This window comes from Mesocricetus auratus, unplaced genomic scaffold (assembly GCF_017639785.1).
Source record: "Mesocricetus auratus isolate SY011 unplaced genomic scaffold, BCM_Maur_2.0 Super-Scaffold_100676, whole genome shotgun sequence".
In the NCBI taxonomy this organism is placed as follows: Eukaryota; Metazoa; Chordata; class Mammalia; order Rodentia; family Cricetidae; genus Mesocricetus; species Mesocricetus auratus.
Genome location: NW_024429266.1, coordinates 51,053,143 through 51,076,378, shown reverse-complemented (window position 1 = coordinate 51,076,378; position 23,236 = coordinate 51,053,143). Strand labels below are relative to the sequence as shown.

The following is a 23,236-nucleotide window of genomic DNA, read 5'->3' as shown; positions in this document are numbered from 1 at the left end:
AAACATAAGCTTACAATTCCTGCAATGCCTACTTTCAGTTTACTTAATTATCAGTAATATGTACTGAAATCAAATGCCCCAGGCCTGTCAGCAAGAATGAGTCAGAAGAACAGTTTCAAATTTTGATTTATAATCCATGGAATTGGTCTATGATGAGAAAGCGGATGTATGAAATAATCAGTCTCTCCTCCCTTTTCCCTTTTATCATACAGGCACATCCATGCTGTCTGACGACTTCACAGCCTAACAGATTAAAACAGCTTTTTTCTATCTGGACGCACAGACTAAAATAGGGCTACTTATTACTCAACACAAAAGATAAATAAAAGATAAAACCCCTCAATATTAGTGAAATTAGTATGTCAACAAGAAAGTTCCTGACTGAGAGCTCTAATTCTTCTGAGACTTACAGTCTTCCAGTTAAAACTGTTCATTAAACAGAACTTTCTAGAAGCTCATTGTTCTGATACTCGCTATTAACCCCTCCCAGTTGTTTGTCTTTTGATTATTTCAGTCTATTTCCAAAAGAGTAAAGAAGACTCACCTACAATTTGTTCAAAATATTAAACATACAAAGCCACTTTAAATGCATGTTTGTTATTTTTAAGTTAGAAGAGAAACCAAATAATGCTAAAATATATTATTATTTAACTAACTGACAAAGTTTAATTAATGAGTTTTCTACTTTAACCAGTTACCCTTACAGTCTGTTGTTATGCTTTACCATGGCTTAATTGTTTATTATGTATACTGAAAGCAAATTCCCCAGACCTGGCAGCAAGAAGATGAATCAGAAAAGCTGACTTTTAAATGTTAGTAAATTATATTTTAAATGTAAATTATGGTTAGTCCAAGGACAAAATAAATTATCAAGGGATTGTTTCTCCTGCAAACTTGGGAGTTTCTGGCTTCACATCTGCAGCTGTTCTGCTCCTTGGCTATCTAGATGTTCTCACATAGGAACAGTCATAGGGAGAAGGCAGAACTCACCACAGACTCCACCAAGACTACTAAGGGCTTTCTCTGAGACATCTCACCATCCTCTCTGAACCTTAGTTACCTCGGTATCAACAGAAGCTACCGAATGACAAGGTCTCTAAAGTCCACCCAATTCTAATTTCTTTGTAAATAATAACTCATGTTACACAAATTCAGGGTTTATTGACATTCTGAGTCAGGCAGGGACTTAGGGGTGCTGTGGATTAATTACCGTGTGACTAATTCCAAATTCTGTAGAAAAGGAAAATTATTGAGTAATTTGAAAGGTAAAATGTCATGAAGGATAAAGTTTATTTGCTTAGAATGACATACTGAACATGGCTGACATCACCAAAAACAAAAACAAACAAAAAAACTAAGTTAATGTTTAGTTTTAATTCCATCTATTTTTTCTAAGCTATTTAAAGATAACACAAAGCTCTAAGATTTCAAATTATAATTAATTAGCTCAGCAAACATAGGCAGTTCCATATATTTTAAGTAGATGAGCACAGTATGAAAAACAGGGGGCCTCGGTGCAAAAACCTGTCCCCCTTGCACAAACTTCCTCATATTTTTCTTACATTAAAATTAAGGCAATCACTAGGGATGTATATTTAGGGCATTGCTTCATAAAGTGTTCTCAGACAGTTTTTCTATTATAAGTCAACACTGAAAACGTCTGAGCGCTCAGCCTACTTACTAATTCACACTTTAATTTTTAGCAAATGATTATATGAAGGCAATTCCTCTACTACAGCTGTGAATCTGTTTCATCTAAGTTAAAAAACAATAACTTCTTGAGAATATCCCATGTGTACTTTCACTGTGATTCTTCTATATACAAAAGCAACATTACCATCTGACTACCTCCCTATAAGATTGTAATAGTTAAAATAATAATTTTAAAGTCATAATCATCAGCAAGAACATTTCTCAAAAAAGGAGAAATGTGTTAAGCGATAGCAACAAAAATCATTACCTTTGGCCTTGACCCTATCACTCCTAAGCAGAGCAGACTTAGGAAGTCCCTAGGCCTACTCAGTACCTTTCCCATCCCTCCTGTGAAAAAGCATGAGAGAGAAAGTCTGCCTAATCCTGGGGCAAACTGTTAGGAAGAAAGGAAAGTTCATCCAACTGTGCTCACGTTTTTATCCACCTACAGTTAAAACCGTGACAGTAACAATGTCAGCATCACGATTACTAATTATGGCACAACTGCATTACTGATGAACTTTCTCTACAACGTAAAGGCTTTTAAATATTAAAGCAAGCTTATTTTTGAACTGGAAACCCACATAAAAAGGGAGACAAAAAAGATCTGCAAGTATGCATTCTTCCAGAAAAAAAATACACACACAGTTTGATAGTCTGCAGAACTTTTCTACAGGCTGCTTCTGAAAACATTACCACAGAACAGGAAATAATTACAGATTACAGATGAGAAAGTTAAGGAGAGAAGCCCGTGGCTGTGCGTGCTATGCGCATGCACTCACGGGACACAGATGCGGAATTAGCTGGGTGTGCCAGAAGCTCCTTCCCGGCAGGAACACATGCAGAAATCTGCATATGAACATTTTCTCAAACTCTTCAAAAGCCGCAGGTCAAGGCTAGGGTTTCAAGAACTATACATACAGATATTGCCAAGACCGCAGAAATTTGTGTTTAGTTCAAAACTCAACCACATCCTGGAAAGTTCCAGCCGAGCTTCAGGTCCCCAAATCCCTTCATTTTCCTGTACAACCACTTCTCTATAGAGATGCCTGCAGCATCCTGTGTGCCTAGAGTCGCACTTTTGCACTGCTCAAGAATCTCTGAGTGTAGTAACTTCAGGATTAGACCATAGTTAACTTCATCTTAAGAATTCAAGACCTGCAGGATAAATTAACCAAATATAAAAGCCTGTCCTAAAGACGATCTATTTCAATTCTGAAAAACCAGATTTTGTTTTAAAAGGGGCTGGAGAGATGGCTCCGTGGTTAAGAGCACAGGCTGCTCTTCCTGAGACCCTTAGTCCAATTATCAGCACATGGTGGCTCACAATAAAAAAAGGAAGTGAAAAAAAAAGAGTAATTATTTTCTAAAGCCTATTTTATTCCTAAAATTATACAAGGTTACATTACGAATAACATTTCCCTTAAATAGCTAGACTATTGAAGCCCTAAGAAGGCTCCTTATTAGAATGGGTAATAAAAATCATGAGGTTCACATATTTTATCAAAGAACTATTAAGAGCAAGGTGGTGCAGGCCCTTAATCCTAGCACTCAGGAGGCAGAGGTAGGCAGGTAGTTGAGTTTGAGGCTAGCCTGGTCTATAGAGAAAGATGTAGGCTAGCTAGGGCTACACAGTCGGGGAGGGAGGTGAGAGAAAATGAAAAAGAAATTGGAAAAGGCAGACTTGCAGGAAATTATAATATTAAACTGACTACGTCCCAGGTCAAACAGTAATCCCTGTTTTTAATGAGGATTTGTTTGTTTCTTAACTCTAAAGAGGGACCAGCATCAAATGATAGCAAATATTGCCTGCTCCTCTAAGCTTAGTAAACGACTCTTACTGAGCCAAAGTAGTCAACGAACCATGCAACTATTTTCTAGCAAGTCATCTTTATTTATGTTCAGAAAACTCCTGGCCATCATTATTGTTAAAGATATAGTTTCATTTTGTTCATAAAGTACAACACAGGCAATTTGTAAACCTTATACATATTATGTAATATGCTGATATAGCTACATTAACCACATCTTCACCAAATTCTTTTATTACCTGTATCGCTTTACTTTGAGGGGTGACATGTCACGAGGGTTATGGGGATCTGAGGAAAGCTTTCAGGTGACTCTTCCCCTGCTCCCAAGCCTGTGGGTCTTGAAGATAATTCAGCCTTGGCACCAAGCGCTTTAAAGCACTGAGTCATTTCTCAGAGGCTCCAACTGCATGTTTTATTGTTCTACTTTTACTACATATTTGTACATTTATATTCTTTTTTGCAATGCCTGCTTAAAAAAACACAAGTCTCCTATGACTTGTTAACTGATATTTCATGGCCAAAATACAAAAGGGCAGCATCCATGTCAAACGTGTCTACAGAACACGGAGCTACCGGGTTCCCAATATTCTGAAGTGCACTGCGCTCTGGCCAAAGGGTCCTCATGAGCTTTCTCCAAACTTCTCTAGCTATGAATTTCTATTAAATCGGGTTTATTACCTTGGAAAATCCTGGTAATTTATTGGACATGTCTTGGTGAACGGATGATCAAAATATGTTATTTTAGTCCTAATTCTGGCAGGATTTGGTTAGCAATTCAATAGCATGGATTAAAAGCTCCCTACTCAGTTAATATAAAAATCTAAAGCACAAATTTAAAAACTAAGCTTAGAAGTCTAATTGTGCAGGCCACTCACATGCCTTTAGCTATTCCGATTATTAGAGTATTGCTTTAGTCATTCCAGTTATTAGAGAGCCCCTTCTCAGGGCACAAGGCAACTCTTCAGCCTTGCCTAATGATTGCCCTCATTAATTCTACTCCAGAGTTCACACGGCTATGTCTGTCTTTTCTGTTGTCTGCTCCTTACAGGTCTCGGCCTGTTTCTGACTCTGAACCCCCCTCGCTTGATTGGTTCTTAGATGGTATCTTCTAAGGGCACACAGTTGAGAATTGTTTGCTAATCTAAATCTTTGACAAATCTGTTACTACGCTTCAAGAAATGTTTGACTTACACTGCGCCTCGGACATCACCCCCTGCACACACTACTTCTCCTGCCATGGGGACCATGTTTTCTTGCTTTGATCTTATCAAGCTTTAAAAAACAAGCATAGAGCCCTGCCTCCCTTATTTGATATTGTACTAATGCTGATGCCAAGTTGTTCGGAGCCCCCCATCAAGACTTTTCTTTATTGGAAAGGCTGTGGAATGCAGCCCCACACTAAGGAACTGATCCCGAGGCCTCCTCCCTGCTCCTTCATACCCAATTCTTAGTTCTCAGACTAAGGGCTTTCCAACCACAGCCTATCTCTCTAACTGCTTCTGGCATCATGTAGCTTTTCCAGTCCTGCAGGACACCAGTTTAGTCTTCTGCATTTACACGTATCCCATACTCACCCCAGGAGCTTCTGTTCAAAGATCCCCAATTCCCTATCACCTCTGGGAAGTTTTAATCCTCTAATATTACCCAGTCCTTCCAAGCAATTTCTAAAAGCTCCCATGCAACACACGCCTCTCCAACCCTTGAAAATGTAAAGGTATCACTCCATCGAGATCATATACAAACAATAATTTGGTTGTACACATAACTTTTCAGCCACTGTTTTCTTCAGATTAGCACTATTTTTGACATTGTGGTAATAAAAAGGACACTGATCCCTCCCAATTGCTCTTTTTTTTTATTTTCCCTTTTTAGATTTTCGTTTTTCCTATTTTTTTATTTAAATTAGAAACAATCTTGTTTTACATGTCAATCCCAGTTTTCTCTCCCTCCCCTCCTCCCCTGACCCCTATTGACCCCCTATCCCATCCCCTTTCTGCTCCCTGGGGAGGGTGAGGCCTTCTGTGGGGGATCATCAAAGTCTGTCACATCATTTGGAGCAGGGCCTAAGCTCTCCCCCATGTTTTTAGGCTGAGAGAGTATCCCTCTATGTGGAATGAGCTCCCAAAGTCCATTCCTACACTAGAGATAAATACTGATCCACTACCAGAGGTCCCATAGATTGCCCAGGCTTCCTAACCGACACCCATGTTCAGGAGGTCTGGGTCAGTCCTATTCTGGTTTCCCAGCTATCAGTCTGAGGATCATGAGCTCCCCCTTGTTTAGGTCATCTGTTTCTGTGGGTTTCTTCAGCCTGGTCTTGACTCCTTTGCTCATCACTCCTCCCTCTCTGCAACTGAATTCCAGGAGCTCAGCTCAGTGTTTAGCTGAGGGTGTCTGCTTCTGCTTCCATGTGCTACTGGATGAAGGCTCTAGGATGGCATATAAGGTAGTCATCAATCTCATTATAGAAGAAGGGCATCAAAGGCGGCTCTCCACTACCCTCCTAATTTCTTGAAGAGGAGACTGGGTCCAGTAGCGTGGTTTCATTAAGCACGGGTTAGAGTACTACACGTGTGACTGTTACTGCTGGGTACTCACTTGCAACAAAGCAAACGAGTCAGGTGAATCTAAGATAAAGAGCAGGATGAGGAAATCATTTTATCTATTTCATCATTTCTATACAAAATGCACCTTTTGCTCCATGGTCAATAAACAGGGCTGCTGATTCTTTTGTTTGGGTTTCCTTTAACAGTAAATCCCTTGATTATTTAAATCAATAGTCATGCATTTTCAGTTGCACAGAACCTGCCTCCTACATACTGATGAGTTTCAAACCTGTAGCTCTGTGGTGCCATTTACAACTGACGTATCTTTGTGTTCAGGCACAGTATGTCTAAAGTATTAAACATTCTAAGCCTATTCAATCCTGTAGTCCCTTTTTGGTGGCTGCACAGACGCCTTAGCAACTCTCATAATGCTCTAGGTTACAGCAACCCTACCACTACTTACTCCATTACCTTCATAGAAGTCCTCAACCGTACTAATTCTACCTCCCAAATCTGTCTCTCTTTGCTCAACCCAGACTTCATGGTTCTTGTCAGTACTACAACCTGCTCATTACTCACCCTGGTTTCAGTAATAATTCTACTTTACGTGCTCATTAATATATACAAAGTCTATAATGATATATGTGAGATGAAAATCAAATGACTATCCTTCCCGTGTTTACAACCCCTTTAATTAATGAAGCATAATTTTCTGAGCCTTTGTCAGCATTTGTCCCCACAGAAATACTATATCCTGGCCTAAATACACCATTTATATTCCACAAAATGTCAGGTTATTTCAAACCTACATTCCTTTGACACAGGTTGTATCATCATCTTATTGAAGAAGCTTTCCTAGCTAGTTGTCTTAGTCAGCCTTATTCCTTCCCAGGTAACCTTTGTACTAGTTTGCATCTGTGTTATGGTGATATATATAGTTCTAAGTAAAAGTGACTTGAGAAGGAAAGGCTTTACTTGGCTTAGTTATGGTACATCAGGGAAGTCAAGGCAGGAGCGTGGAAATAGGAACTGAGGCAGAGACCAGAGAGGGAAACTGCTCATTGGCTTGCTCCTAATGGCTACATTAACTTGTCTTGTTTCATACAACCCAGGATCACCAGGCCAGAGGTGGCATTGCTCTTTGAAATAAAGGCAAACAATTAAGAAATACTTGGATTCATACAAATTATTTATTGTAAGGTCATTTGTTTCCAACAGCCTTTGGTTTGTAACAAATACTAATAGAAAAATCATCAAAAAGGCAGAAATCATCAATATCTAAATAAAGAAGAAATGATAACATTTCTGAATTAACAAATGTTGCACTTTATGCTTGTAAAATGCTTAATTGCCCACAGTTATTAATTTAACATTCTTTGTTTTCCTTCTGATCTTCCACAATTCTTTTCCCTTACATTCTAAAGGTTACTATAGTGCCTAAAGTGGTGGTAAATGTTTCTCATCAATTCCTTGGATACTCCTAAAATCTAGATGAAGAAACAGGCCCTGGCTTAGAAGAAAAACTAGAACTCTAGGCTGCTGTCTCTCTCCAACAAACATTTTCATTAACCCTGGCCCAGACCTGACTGAATTCTTAGGACCTGAGTCACAGCTACAGTCTATTTAATGAATAATTAGGTTAGTGGGACATAATCAAAATTGAACCAGACGAAAGGCCAGTGTGTTACTTTCCTTCTACCAAACTTCAAGAGTTCTTCATCTATCCCACAACACACAAACATTGAAAAAGAAAGGTATAATAATCACAGCTTTGTGTGTGTGTGTGTGTGTGTGTGTGTGTGTGTGTGTGTGTGTGTGTGTGTGTTTAAAAATCAGGTCTAGCGCCGGGCGGTGGTGGTACACGCCTTTAATCCCAGCACTCGGGAGGCAGAGGCAGGCGGATCTCTGTGAGTTCAAGGCCGGGCTTGACCGACAGCCTCCAAAACAATACAGAGAAACCCTGTCTCATAAAAACCAAAAAAAAAAAAAAAAAATCAGGTCTAACCCCAAAGCAAAATATATTAAAGGAGAAAATGCAAGCTGTTGGTTCTCAGGTGGTGAATACAGCTGAGTTCTAAGAAAAACACAAGTAGATAAAGGACACTAAGTTCCACAAAGTAGGCTTTTAATGGTAACATTTCCAAAATTAAATTTGTGTGTGTGTGTGTGTGTGTGTGTGTGTGTGTGTGTGTGTGTGTGTGTGTTTCCTCAGAGACCAGAAGAGGGCGTCAGATCCCCTAGAACTAGAGTTACAGGCACTCGTGTACCATATGACCCAAATCAAGTCCTGTAAAAGAGCTCCAAACCTTTGAGCATCTCTCTGGCCTCATAGCAAGAGTTGTTAATGTATTTATGAAGAAAGCCACGACCATGAAGTACATTTTAAAGTCTACCTTATGAGAAAATGAATTCATTGTTCTCATATCATTGTTTAAACCTCAGAATTGAACCATTCTTTAATTGAGTGATACAAAGTTAACTTAGGAGCTGCTAAACCAGCCTCTTCTGCCAAACATTTTAATCTTAACCTGCATCCTTGCAATGGTCCTCTTGCTCTGAGCAAAAAACAGAAAACAACACCTAACTATGAGTGTGTACCTTTCACACACACAAGGATACAGATGTACAAGGCATTTTCTCCAGAAAATTTGTTTTGGGAAACCAAAACAATATATGAAGACATTGTTCAATAAGCACTGTAACTTTAATATTAAGGATGACAAACACAGTGTGCTTCAGGTGACAGTGGTCCAGACTATTACATTAAGGAGTTGAAAGGAACCAAACCAAAACTTGAAAATCTTGTTGTAGTTGAATGCTGCTGTTTAACTTTAATATTATTTTTAAATTTTTTACAATTTCATACATTAGTACTGTATTTACATCACTTCCACCCTTACACTATTCTGTGTCTCCCCCTCTCTCAAATTCACAACCTGGACTTTTATTATTGTTACACACACACAAATATAGCCTGCTGAGTCCATTAATGGTGTTGCTCATGTATGTATATGCTTAGGGCTTAATACCTGGGATTGGGTAACCTACCAGGGGGCTCTGTTGAAGATCTTTTGAGACAGTCAAAATGGAATTACATAATTGATATCCAATTAAATTATCATCTGAGCTTTCTGAACCTCCAGAAATCCATTATTTTGAGTATCAATTGATAAAGTGTTGAAAAGATGGCATAGACTAAGAGAGTTTAAAGACAAAGATTTATTAAGGCTAGAAATGACATTTTTCAGGTGCATAATAGAAAGTATCTTACCTTATATAATATACTGAAGTCAGGCTACAAGTTAACATTTACTCATCCTTAGCATCTATGAAGACTGATTTACCTTTAGTAAAACTGTCCTTTTAAATGAGTTCAGATGAAAATGACCTGGAATACATCTTCTTCTACACACATAAAGAGCCTTTTCTTTATTCTTAATGTGGTTAATAAATCAGCTTCAAGTCAAATAACTCTACCTTGTGGTCCTGTTTTGACCTATAGCCAAATGGCAGGCACAAACTCACTCCAACCCATCTTGCTCACGCCTCCAATGTGTCTAAACAACAAACCAGCTAGTGTCTTTTGATTCCACACCCTTCCTCATAGCAAATCCAAGTCTGATATACCTAATCCAAGTTCCTGTCTCATGGGTGCCACTAGAGATATTTTAGAACTCATATACAAAGCCCATGTCTCCTGCCAAGGTCTGAATGCCCTGACAGGGAGCACTCCCAGATGAGATCCTCACCTGTTTCCCTGAGCATATCCTCCTCCCCCCCCCCTTGCTGTGTGAGCTTTCCATGTCTGGCCTCCACCCCAGCCTTTCCTGAAACCAGTCGCTCAAGTGTTCTGGACATTTGGTCTCTCACTGCTAGAACTTGCCCAAACCCCCTGCTCCTTCCAGTCTCTGTGAAGCAGGCATCTGTCATTCCCTGAATGGCCAGTTCTGACAAGAATGGTTCTAGGCCCTGTAGGAAACACAAATATGTACAGGACATGATTCACACCTTCCAGAAACCGATTATTCCAGGAACACAGAGGGACGAGCTTATCAACGATGAGAGAGAAAGCTGTGGAAGCTAAGAGGCAGAGAAACACATGCTTCTTTGTAATTGTCTGTAGAATATGTGGCAGGACTTTCAAAGATGAAGATGACTTTGATAACAGAGATAAGAGTAACTGAGGTGTGGCAAATGGCATAAAACCAGTGAGAGAGAATAAAGACTGAGCAATAAGGAGAAAAAGGATAAGTCCATTCATCCAAGGAAGTTTAAGTCGTCCGCTATGATTAAAACCAGGGAGTATAGAAATAAATCTAACAAGATAGGTTAGTGTAGGTAGAATCAGATACCCCTTGAAAAGAGGTGAGCCAGGCAATACTATATAATGTTAGTGGTTAATTTACTCTCATATTCTAGACATAAAGCTGAAGTATAAAAAGTAGAAACCTGGGAATTTGCTTCAATCTGGATGCATACTCAATGTGCAGTTTAGATACAACAGTGGGGACCCCAAGCAAAGTGTCATCATGAGAGCTGACAAAGAAGATTAGCACCTCCGGGTAGAGCAGGAGCAAGCTTTTTTACCGTGGGTTAACTAGTCTTCCATCCTTCCATAAACAATCAACAAAAGCAGGCATTACCTAGCAGCCTTCATATCTATAATTAATAATCAAGCACATATAAATCAAATGTTTTGTTTGCCACCATATTTCCAAACTGTAGAAACGCTAACCAACTAGGACACACACTCATGCATACAATTTTATAATACTTCACAATAACCTGACACTGAAGAGCAGGAAAGTTACTTACCTACCTTCCTTTCTCAGGTTTTCTGTATCGTCCTCTTCCTTTTAATGGTCTTTTTTTTCCCCTAGTTTACACGAATGGTTCTATTCCTGTACCCATACCACTGCTGGCTGGGATTGTCTTTCTCCCTGCTTTATGGTCCTATCCTTAAATGTCATCAGTTCAGTTCACTTTCAATTACACACCAACAAGCTCAAATTTCTCTGGAAATGAGAGAATAAAGAAGAAAAGGAGAAAAATAAGAAACAAAGGCAATGAATGTCGTTATAGAACCATCTGAAGGTGACCGGGAGGCTCCAAAGCTCACATAGTCTGTCCCTAGCAGAAGCTTCAGAAGAGTCTAACCTTATCTGAAACTGACTTTAGCAGCAATCTCAGCAGCCAACTGGCTTGACTTCTGAACATTCTCAAAACATGAATGCCAAACACCCTGTACAGTTTTGAAGATAGAAAATGTGGAACTTCTAACCCCTTGAGCATGGTCACTGACCTCATGGAGAGCTCTAAAATGAGGCCTTGAGCAGTGAAAGACCATGGGCCAGGAAAGAGAAGTGCTGGCATTCTGTACTGTGCTCTATACGGCATTGTTTAGCTCAGCATATTCATGCATATCCGAGTCTGTACCCATTCTACCAATGCTCTCCCCAAGGCCAGACACGGAACTGAGCTCCATGGCTATTCAGTTAGCTGGTATTGTCAAACCCTGCATTTGGTATTTGAAAGGATACAAAAATAAACTTGTACTTCTGATAGAGCATCAGGGAAAGGGGATGGGAAGAGAGTCATAAACAAAAAGCTACAGTGCTCATAAAGTATATGTTTAAAATAGAAATCAGTGGCAGCAGCTTTCAAATGACCAAATAGGCGTTCACAGGCAAAGAAACATTTGTATGCAAAATCTCATGTCTACAGACAGGGAGGGAAGTCTGAAGGAACTCAAGTACCAGTCACATGTTATCAGAGCACCAAGTGGAAATAAAGCAGTCATGGAAAAAGGGGAGGAAGGAGTAAGCTACTCATCCTAATGCTCTGGAATGTTTTCCAGTATGGCCAGACATTCAAGACGGAAAACCCCTGTGTAATGAGGTAGGCAGGTAGATCTCCAGCTTGGGAACTAGAGGCAAAAAGCTCTACATGCCAAAATAAAGGAAGTCTGCTCTTATGAAGAAAAAAAAAAAGAACAAGGCAACCCGCACTGGGGCAATGCCAAAAGAAGGCAAGGAAACACACAGCCATCAGCTGCACACTAGCAAGGGGTTGGGACGCAGCTAAAGCTGGTGTGTTTGCTATTTCGCCTTATCTGAAATGGAAAGTTTCTCTGGTTCGCTCGGTTGTTATTTAGAAAATATTTATCTTCCTGATTTAGTAATTATAGTTAGTTTCTAACAGTGATCTCAAAACGCATAGCCATACTTTGAGCTGAGATGTTGTTTACATATGCTAGGAGAGGCTGGTTGCTAGAAGCAAGCTACACCGAGATACCGTATACACTGCTAGAAATGATAACTATGACAGGAGCTGCCAGAAATGATACCTACAACAGGAAAGAACTCTTCAATACACACACACACACACACATGCACGCACGTATGCATGCACACGCACACACATAGAGTAAAGGAAAAGAAAAAAATGCTACAACAGAGCACTCTCTGGGGTGGCCTGAGGAACCCCTTGATTGAGAGTCACATGCATGATGTATTGACAACACAAGTTTCCAACACAGAATAACCCTTCCAATAACAGAGCTCATGATCTTAAATCAGAATTTCTTACAAAGGCACTCTGAGGACTGAAGCTTCAGCAAACTATTTTGAAAAGCCATACAAGTTTTTAAATGTATAAATTACTTTAGATATGTGAATGGATAAAACTATTTGAAGGAATCACAAAATTCCTCAGTGTTGATCTGATCCATTTCTGCTTGACAAGAAGAACTGTTACCACACAGGGAGCACATATAATGAATAAACCCAACTCAATTTCTAAAAGTAAATCACTACTAGAGGTAAAGGAAACTGAGGCACCATCTGTTGTCTGAGTCACATAAGAAAAGAAGACATTGGAAGGTGAAAACATAGATATACTAAGTTTTCAATATACTAAATATATACTAAAGTTTACTAATAAAAGTGTCTGATCTGTGTGTTAATGAGAGAAACCTGTGACTACCTGGGAACACTTAACTGTTCCTGTCCTACCGACTCCTGTAGGTAAGGACTTCTCTCCCTAGGACAAGCCTGTGTTGGCCATCGCTTCTCCTTTAAACCTATTTCAAAGTAAAGACGGAACACCAACCCCTAATGTTTCTCTTTTTGCAACAGAAATACTTCACAAGGTCACACTTCAGCATTCAGGTATTTACTGACTGAATAAAGTGTTCAAGTTTTTAACGTGCTGGAAAAGGGACAGTGTTTCTTGTCTATCAGCAAATCTTTAACTGAGCAAACAAGAGGCACCAACAAATTACAACACATTTGGTGATTCAGGAGAAGTGAGAAGCACACAGTGTATATTGTCAGAAACCGGGAAACTCACACAGGCTTCGTCACTATTAGAAAACAAAGAACATACGAGAGCCTAAGCTGTCTATCAAGGGACATGGGGTCCAGTGAGACATAGGTGCATGAGTCTGCATCTCTTAGTCTTAGTTGATTCCCACATTCAAGGAGAAGTCTAATCCAGGCTTTGCCAGCTTCCTACTACTTCTGAAAATACATGATTTAGTAAGTTAGACATTTGCAGGCCCCTCAGGGAAGCTACAAGATAATAATGGGAAATGGAAATTTGGTTCTGGAACATTCATTTTACTGTTTCAGTGGAATACTATTTCATTATAAATGCATAAAACAATGCCCCTTTTTATCTCTAAGATACAGCCCCTCCACAGGCTTCAAATCTGCCATTATGGACAAAAACATCACGAATTTCAAAATCCTCCATACAGCAAAGAATCTAGTGAAGAGTATAGATAAAGATATTGTCACTAAATTTTAAGTGCAAGAATTAAAGGTACAGGTCCCTTTAGGAGACCCTAAGAGGACAAAGTATGAAGTTATAAAAGTGAAGTATCACTCACAATGGAGACCCCAGAATGTTGAAAATGCCAGGAACATAAGAATATCTACCAAGGAAAGCTGCGGAAACCATGTAGATTCAACCCCAGATAAATCACAAGTATTAGAAATCACAGGCAAGCGGGTCTATCTAAGCCCATGAATGCTGAGAAGATGCCGCCAAAGGTCCCAGGTGCAGGATAAGGAGCTATATAATTTGTTGTTTGTTCTCTAGGTTTCTCTTGGGGTCTTTCCTTGCTATGTCCCATCCCTCCTGTTTTGAATGATGTTTACTTTGTGCTACTGTATATTGAAGGTATATGACTGAGATTTTTCATCTTACAGGATTTTTCATCTTACAGGACTTCATAGTTAAAACATTGGGCTTTTAACTAATGTTGGAACTCTTAAAACTAAATTAGACTGAATACATTTAGAATTGTGAGGCAGTCACGAACCTATGGATATCAGCACAGAATGTTACAGCTTGAATGTGAAATGCTCGCCACAAGCTCCTGCATTTGAACACTTCATCTCCAGTCAGTGTTGCTGTTTTGCGAGACATCGCATCTAACTAGTAGGGGTATATCACTTGGAAAGGAAGAGTACCTTGAGAGTTGGAGCCTGGCCCTGCTCCCGGGCCCTCATCTGTCTCCTGCACCACCAAGGTATGAACAAGCTAGATCACACACTCCTGCCACCATAATTAAGTCTCTGCCATCACCACGACTCCTCTGACATAAAGAGCTGGACCCTCTGCACCTGTGAGCCAAAATAATCCTCTCAAGTTTAAAAAAAAGTGATTAGAGGTGAAGATGGGGCCATTGAGATGTCCTTATATGACAGACATAGACATATAGCGAAATTGTCGCATGACAGAGGCAAATTAGAGTGATATATTTATTAACTAAGTAAAGACAAAGTCTGCCACCAATACTGGAAAGGAGGAGGAGGAGGAGGAGGAGGGAGAGGAGGAAGAGAAGAAGGAGGAGGAGGAGGAAGAGGAAGAAGAAGAAGAAGAAGAAGAAGAAGAAGAAGAAGAAGAAGAAGAAGAAGAAGAAGAAGAAGAAGAAATAGGCACACTTTCCCTAGCCTTCAAAGAGAAACTAAATCTCTAAATTCCACCCTTCAGATTGGAACAGAATCGACCCAGGTTATTTTATGATGCCAGCTGGCAGTATGTTACAGCAGCTCTAAGAAACTCGCATGGTCTGGTGTCCTAGGCATCAGTGATTCCACGTCTGTGGTGGGAATGGCTACGGTATGGTTCTGGGGCACCCAGAGTAGCAGCTTCCTCCTTATTGCAGCTCCACTAATAAAAAAATCATTAAAATGCTATCTCAAATGTGCAAAATATTAAATTATAAATATGGAAATCTCAGGGCAAAGGAAAAGAAGAATTCCAGCAGAGAAAGCTGTCAGTGCTGAGCAGTGAGGCACCCTTTTCAGGCGAGGCGAGGCCAATGCAGAGTGGATGACAGAACCTGTCATCAGACGTATCTGTCCACTGTTGCCCTCCCCTGAAAGTTCCATGAATAGAGAAATGCAGGAAATGAAACCACCGCTCACTGAACCTACTGCTCTGCGCTTACAAAGCTGTGCTCATTTACTATTCAAAGCAAGCTGATGTGAGCTGGAAAAACCATAGTCTGAACAAACTCAAATTACTCAACAAGGGTGACAGCAAGGGAAACAAACCTGGGGTGTTGTGCCTGGATTCCTCACATCGCAGTAAACACAGCAAAGGAGAATACACATGCAGGAGGGTCAGATAAAGATGTTGCCTATAGCTGAAGGCAACTAGCCACAAGCTCTGAAATGTCCCAGTTTCCACAAGGCCTCCCTGAGGGTTTACAGAGTCAAAATCCCCACACAACTGAGGTCCACTCCTGCCTAGGATGAAGAAGTTCTACTGTGCGATTTCCAAGGTGTTTCATTTTCCACAGCATTCCACTGCTTCTCTGGAGCTGCACCCCAGCCAGCCTGAAATTCATTCTCTGGGCAGAAGGCCTGACTTCTCCCAGTGGCCACACGCTCCTTGACAATAGTCCCTTTACTGTTAGTTATTGTTTTCCTATTTTACTAAAAAGACTAGGTCTACTATGCTTTTCTTTGGGGGGTGGGCGTTGTTTGGTTTTCTGTTGTGGTGGATGTAGTTGTTATTTGAGATATTATGTAGTTCAAGCTGCATGAGAGGTCCCAACACTCTGCCTTGGTTTACCCAGTCAAGGATTACAGACATGTGGCACTGTCCTCAATTTCCACTTTCCTTTAAAAAGGAGTAGGGAAAAAAAAAAGGCTTACTAAATCATGTGTCCAAAATTCCCTCTAATACTAACAGTCATACCAGTAGGCTAAAATAAAAACTAATTGGTGAAATACATCAAAATTCACCCATGTTAGGAGTACCACTAGTTAAAAAGTAGAAAAATGACTGACATAAGATCCTACCTTAGCTTGCTAAGGAGGAAGCAGGAGAGAGCACACACACACTCATGCCACATCACAGGATGAGTCTAGGGTCCCCAGAAACAAAGGCCCTCCAAAAATAACTGTGAGACAGAGCTCCTTCCCTCTCCAGGCATCTCTGAGTATTCGCCCCTGCATCTTTGTCTCTTCTTGCAGATTATTTTCTCTATCAAATCATTTCTACATCTGTTCTAGTCTAGTAAATACTTTTTAACCCGCCGCCCTTATCCTTCACAGCAGGACACTAACCTAAGTGGCTCATGTTTATGAATGCCAACAAGCAAAATTTGGGAATGCACAGTGGCCATTATTCTAGAGAATTCATTAGAATTCTCACACAGACTCACAGAATAAAAAACGTTTACAGAGCACTGTTGTCGGAAACTCAACGGCCTAGAATTCATGTGTAGGCCTTTGATGTTATCCTCTATATAAATAAAGTTTTATTGGAGCACAGCTATAACCAAATATATAGGTATTGTCTGTGGTTTTAAAGGCAGGAGCTCCAGCAGACAATACAGCCCACAAAACCAAAAATACTTATTATCAGACTGTTTAGAGTCTGTACAAAAGTTGCTGGAGATTAAAAGCAGCCTCTAACTACTGTCCACACAAGAGTTGTGGTAATATACAAAAAGGACTATTTCTACTAAATCACAGAAAACATACATCTGTAATTTTTTTATAAACCAGTACATTTTTCTCATTTGTACACTATCTGAAAAATACTGTAGATAGTTATTAACTCCGGTACAGTTCATCCTATTAGGGTATATACATGATACAATAATGTTTTTTAAAAAGTTTTTAAAAACTCATTTATCCTGCTCAAAGAGTAAAGAATGCTCCTGAGGATATGCCCTCATCCCACCCTCACCCAAAAACCGTGAGTTGTTTTCTTTAGAAGAAAAAATATTTTGAGAAATATGCAACAGCATAGGGATAATCAAACTATCAATTGACAGATGACAAAAAAGTAGTCTAGAAGTTTTACTGTTCACAAGGTGTCTAAGTTTAAAAATTCTAAACCAAGTAAAGTAACTCATGCCTATAATCTCAGCCCTTGGGAAGTGAGGCAAAAATATGCAGTGAGTTTGAAACCATGCCAGGCTGGGTACATAGTAAGTTCCAGGCCAGCAAAGGCTACAGAGTAAGACCCTGTGTGTGGGGGGGGGGTTAAAGTGTCAATTTCCATACATTCCACAAATGCATAGGCTTGGTTATAATTATATAACCAAGTGTTATTTCACCAATAATCTCCATGAAAAAAACGAAGTCCAAGAAGAAGATTTAAACTGAAACAAGTTCAAAAGTATAAATAAATGCTTGTTAGAAAATGTTTCTATATTTGTAGAAATGCAGATAAGTCCATTCAGAGTAAATAGCCACCACTCATGCCATTCATACATCTTCAGAACTACAGTAAGCTTACTACTACATTGCAGTTTAGATTATCAAGTAAAATATCTGCCCACACACTACTCTAATATTTGAAACTGGGAACAGCTACCCTGCACATTCTTGTAATAACAAAATCTATGTTTTTTTAAAAATCAATGATTTTTTTTTAAGTAAATGCTGACTACTTAACGTTTGTGGTAAGCCAGCGCTGAAAGGCAGCAACTGCAACCACCAGAGGCCCGGAAGTGGGAGAAGAGTCCTGGCAGCACTTACTCACTGAGTGGAAATGCTCTGCACTTCGGCTTATTTGAAATTGCGATGCTGGCTTTTAATTTAGTAGGGAAGGGCATGCCAGCCATGGGGCCTCTGCTCCCCTCCTCCGCTGTGTGCGGCCATCATCAGACCAGGGTCCTTTTCCTTCTGTTTTACTACTGGAGAGAAATCCTCTTAAGTGTCCAGTCAAGAAAACGTGGTTATGGGAAAGGAGTGGTGTGAGACAGGTATTATCCAGATAAGTGGTAGTTCAGATTACAAAATAGGTCTGTTTGTCTGAAATTAGTCTTGACTTTTTAAACTCACGACTATCTTAACCATAGTAAGTCTGCCAAACTGCCATGAAAAAAAAGTGTCTACCGAAGTTTCTTCTGGCAATTCTTGGTTTTCAGTTTCAGATGATCTCGGGGTAAAGCCCCAATCAGTCACCGACTATATTTAATTTGCTGACCAGGTTCGTTTCTTATCTACTTTGGTTTCGGTGGAAGCGGTGACTTCAAGCTGAGCCCGAGTCTTGAAAGTTAACAAAGGGCGCAAAGGAAACCAGAGCCCCCTCCCTCTATTTTTATGCACTGATTTCACAAGACTGTGAGCCTCGGCCCTTCTTTCCACAGGCCCACATCCTCTGAGAAACTTGGCCTCCCTCCTCCAGTCCAGGGCAGCAGTAGGAAGTACCCGCCCCCCTGGGTTAGGGCCGGGTGTCCGCGCCGTCCATTGGCTGCAGTGGCTGTCAGTGCTCTAAAGGGCGGGGTCTCCCACCTTAGAGCGGAATCTGAGGACTGCATGGTCACTGGGTCCCAGATTCCCCTCCACTCCATCCCAGAGTCCCTTCACCTCTTTCTCCACAAGCCCTTCTCTCGCTCCCCCCATCCACTTTACTGCCCCTCTAAGAAGTAAAGTTTTCCCAAACGTCCAACATCCCCCCAGAAAGCAGAGGATGCAACGGTTTGGCTAGGGATGTAAAATCAAATTGTGAATCGGATCTCTCGGGGTATAGCAGAGAGCTGTGAAGATCAAATAACTACTTAGGTTACATGCCAATTAAATCAAGTGCACCGTCACCAAATACTGCAGTCATGAATACCAGCAAAAATGCGACAAAGCACTGCAGGCTTAACTGTATTTTTATTCACCATTTTCTGAGGTTTTTCCGGTTGTCACAAACAGATGGCAAATTTTTGAGTGTGGGTACTAAGCCTCTCTTGGGTCATATGTCCAGAAGACAACAGACTCATAATACACATATTCTGAATATTATTCAGTAAAGCAACCTATCAAAGCACACCGTCGTGAACGGCTGTAGGTAATATGCCTACTGGGAACTGCAGATTCCTTGGAGGAGAAACTAAAGAGTGGGTCCTAACAATACTCTAGAAACTACGAGTCTCTAATTTTTTTCATTACAACCTTTAAGATGAGCAACCTCAAAGAGAAATAAAAAAGTCATTTCATCTCTATACTGTTTTTTCCGTCACCAGAATAGTAAACATATCTTACTCTAAAATAAATGTGTTCTCAGCGCGTAGCTAGGGCAAAGTCTACGCGAGTACATATGTGAGTCCGTAAAAGCATCCACTGTGGGTCTTCCAAGGCCTCCAGCACCAGGCGGCCGCAGGCGGCATTGCTCGGCAGCATCCTCCACTGCCTTCTAACTTAACTAGGCCCACTTTGTGACTCGGCTCAGACTTTGCTGCATCCCAGCGCAGGATCGGTCCGGATCCGTTCCCGACCCTGCAACCCCGCCACCCACACTCCCAGGTCCGTGAACTTCACTTTTCTAAATTGGGCTGCAGCCGAATCGGTTGAGCCAATCCGCGAGCGGTAAATAGCCACGGCGACCAATGAGCTCGGCTCGGAGGCGGGTCTTAGCTGGAGTTCCTCCTGTCGGAGCTCGGAGACCTGTTGCCGCCGCCACCACCGCAGCTGAGCTTCCCCCGGGTTCGCGGAGCCTGGGAGCCGATCTCCCGCCGCCAGCGGCCCGCACCGCCCTCCACCAGCTGCAGGAGGCCCGGCCCGACCTCGGAGGCACGTGAGCCCGAGGCTCCACGCGGCCCGCCCGCTCCCAGCACCGGCCCCACCCGGCCGGGCCGTGCAGACTCACCGGGACGGCGGGGCAGCTCGGTCCACGCGGGCTGCAGGGCTGCGGGCTGCGGGACCCCTGGCCGATCGCCTCCGCCCGCGCCGCTGCAGGCACCGGCTCCCACCCCGCTCGGCCGGCGCTCACCACTGCGAGCCTAGCGGCGGCCCATCCTCCCGACTCCGCTCCTCCTCCCGCGGCCGCGGCTGTCAGGAGGGTAAACATCCCGGCATCCCCGAGGAGAGGGCGGGCCGCCGCAGGCCCCTCCCCGCGCCCGCACCCTGCTCGGGAGCCCACGCCGCTGCTTTCCCGAGAACTGGGGTGTGCCTCGCTTATGGCGGTCGGCCCCTGCCTCCACATCACCGTGTTTTGATCCAATTCTCTTTTACCTACTGATTTAAGCTGCCTCTTCACCGTGTCCGTGCAAGGAAACGAGAGTTCTCGAGTCTGGCTAAGCCAACCTTGACTTTAACGTCCCAGCATTAGGAATGCCTTGCAGGACTCTTGCGAAAGTTGAACTACCTGCTACTATATGCAGGATCTTTGAGATATGGGCATACTTTTCAAGTGGAATTACAGAAATATTACGTTGCATAAATATATTTTACACGTCACATGTTTGCAATATGGGTCTGCTTCTGGTACATGGAGCTGCTGAAAAAGCAAAGCTTTGATTCCTACTGTTTCACTATCCAGATTTGAACTACTCGGGTATCCAGCTAGGAGGCAGTGTAGAGTCTGTCATGCCTGGATTCTGGTCTCCTCTGAGTGGTCGGCCAGTCATTTAACTTCCAGTTGTCAAGGTCTTTGTCTTAGAAATGAGATACATTAGCGTTTGAGCGCTGAGCCTACCCATTCGGTATTACTACGTCTTTCTCTGACTTTATTCCACAAAGAAAGTAGAGCCAAAATCGGGATGATAGCTCAAATATGTTTAAACGATGGAATAAGGATTTAGGAAGTTGAGGCCAGTCGCATGGCTCAGGAGGTCAAAGCCCTTACTACCAAGCCTGATGACCTGAATTTGATTCCCAGGACCCACGTGATGGGAGGGAACTGACTCCCAACAAGTTGTTTTCTGGCATCCGCATTGCAATGTGGCACATATACCACAAGTGCGCCTGTGTGAAGTATAATTAGAAAAAAAATTGCAAACTTTAATTTTAGAAAGAAAATTAAGATTCCAAGAGGAGATGTTTGGTACAAGTAGCGTAAACTACACAAATGTGCCAGATGGAGTTCTAAGACTGCTCAGTGATGCACCTACATGCATCACTGTTTTCATAAACTTTAATGAGAAAGTCTAAAATACTTAATGTCTTTTATATCTGATGACAAGTCATAAAGAAACAAAGTGGGGGGGCTGCTTTAAATACGTTTATCTGGAAAAGCCACTTGGCAATTGAGCAGAGGTCTGTAGAAGTTAGAAAAGGAGTCATGTGACTGTTACGAGTCACGTGACTGTTGGGAGATAGAATGTTTTGTACAGAAAAGGCAAAGTTACCCTGTATGGAAGTTGGTTTGCCGTGATTGAGAGACAGGCAGGAAATCAATGTAGGCAGAATCCAGTTAGCAAGGGAGAGTACCTGATGAAATAAGAGGGGGCGAGATACCAGAGATAGGTGTAGAATTTTGAACTCTTATCCTTTATTGTGACTGAAATGGAAAGCCATTACAGGAGGAAACTGAGAGAAAATAACACTGTGGAGAATATACTGCAGGAGGGAGAAACTAGTAGTTGAAAAAGGATAATAATGGTCCCTGAAAAATGTATCTGTCAGGCTGAGACCAGTATGCTAGCAGACCTCGCGTGTATTTCCATGGCCAAGCCAACACGATTTGCTGGCATATTGAATGTGGTGTATGAGAGAAAGATAGGAGGAAGCCAGTATGTTGGCATTTGAACCAAATCATATGGTCATGTCCCACCAAATCAGTGATAGAAACAATGTCATTTGAGTTGCCATAGCTTATAGAAAAATTAACAGACATCTTCAAGGCAAAATTCAATATGGGACTAGATGCGTGATTCATAGCTTGCTCTTACTATTTTTGATACTAGCATATTAGAAAATATAGCTTGATAGGTACCTTGTACAATAGCCCACTTTTAAACGCACCACCAATTTCTCTGCAGACTAAATAGCCTACTGATAAGCAAACATGATACTTAATGAACACTGCGGGAATACTTCATCCTATCCTCCTCCCATACACCGAATTCTACATGCCAGCAAATGTTGTTGGCTCCATTATGGAAATACATCTGAGGTCTGCTAACACACTGATCAAATTGCGTAGAAATTAGCTCAAACATTCATAATGGCTGCAAAGACTTTCTCTAGGGAGAATCCCTTTGGTGTTATGTGGTGTCCAAAGAATTAAAATACTCTAACATGCCCTATTTTTTCCACTAGAAAAGGCTTTATGGCTACAGATAAATAGTAATCAGAGTTTCAAGACTGGGAAGAGGGTCAAAACAAAAGACACTATACTTTTTCTTTCTAAATTTATATCACCTTTGTTGTGTGTGAACAAGGTTATTCCCAGTTGCCAGCTTCCTGGCCTGAAGCAAACGCTAATGGAAAAGCAGAGGAGACTGCCCAAGGAGGCTCCTCTGGTCCAGGACACTTGAGAGCAGAAGGCAGCTTTAACTGCTTTTCCATTCATCTCCTCTGAGCTTGCTCCCAATTGCTGCTTTAGCTCCATGATATGTATTAATTACAGTCCTTTGTATGAATGACCTGATATTTATACATAATTACCATGCAACACATATATTACATAGCAGATAAACTTCATTATAAATAGTGTTTAGATTTCATGCTTAAAACCTCACAGTTCTTAACCAAGTCTTCGGGTTTGTTTGTTTGTTGTTGTTGTGGTTTTTCATATAGATCTGCAGGCCCCACGCAAGAAAAAAAATTATCATCAGTATTTATGCTGAAAACCATTTCTTCATAAACTAACCCAAAACAGATGTTGCATACCAGTTTTGGCATAAATGTAATTTCTCCATAAGGAAAGAAACTTATGAGGGAAAAAATTGTTCCCTGAAGAAGAATGATGAAGTAATATTAAAAATAATTCTCCTTTGAG

The 23,236-nt window shown here is 41.3% G+C and overlaps 1 protein-coding gene across 1 annotated transcript in view; it reads right to left on the bottom strand.

Annotated features, from left to right (window-relative positions):
• Nek7 (NIMA related kinase 7) overlaps positions 1–20,355 on the bottom strand; it is a 128,181-nt gene extending 107,826 nt beyond the window's left edge. Inside the window, exon 1 of the mRNA XM_005073441.4 lies at positions 20,162–20,355. The gene's annotated coding sequence lies outside the window, so the exon portion shown is untranslated. The remainder of the gene's footprint in view (positions 1–20,161) is intronic.
• Positions 20,356–23,236: the final 2,881 nt, after the last annotated feature.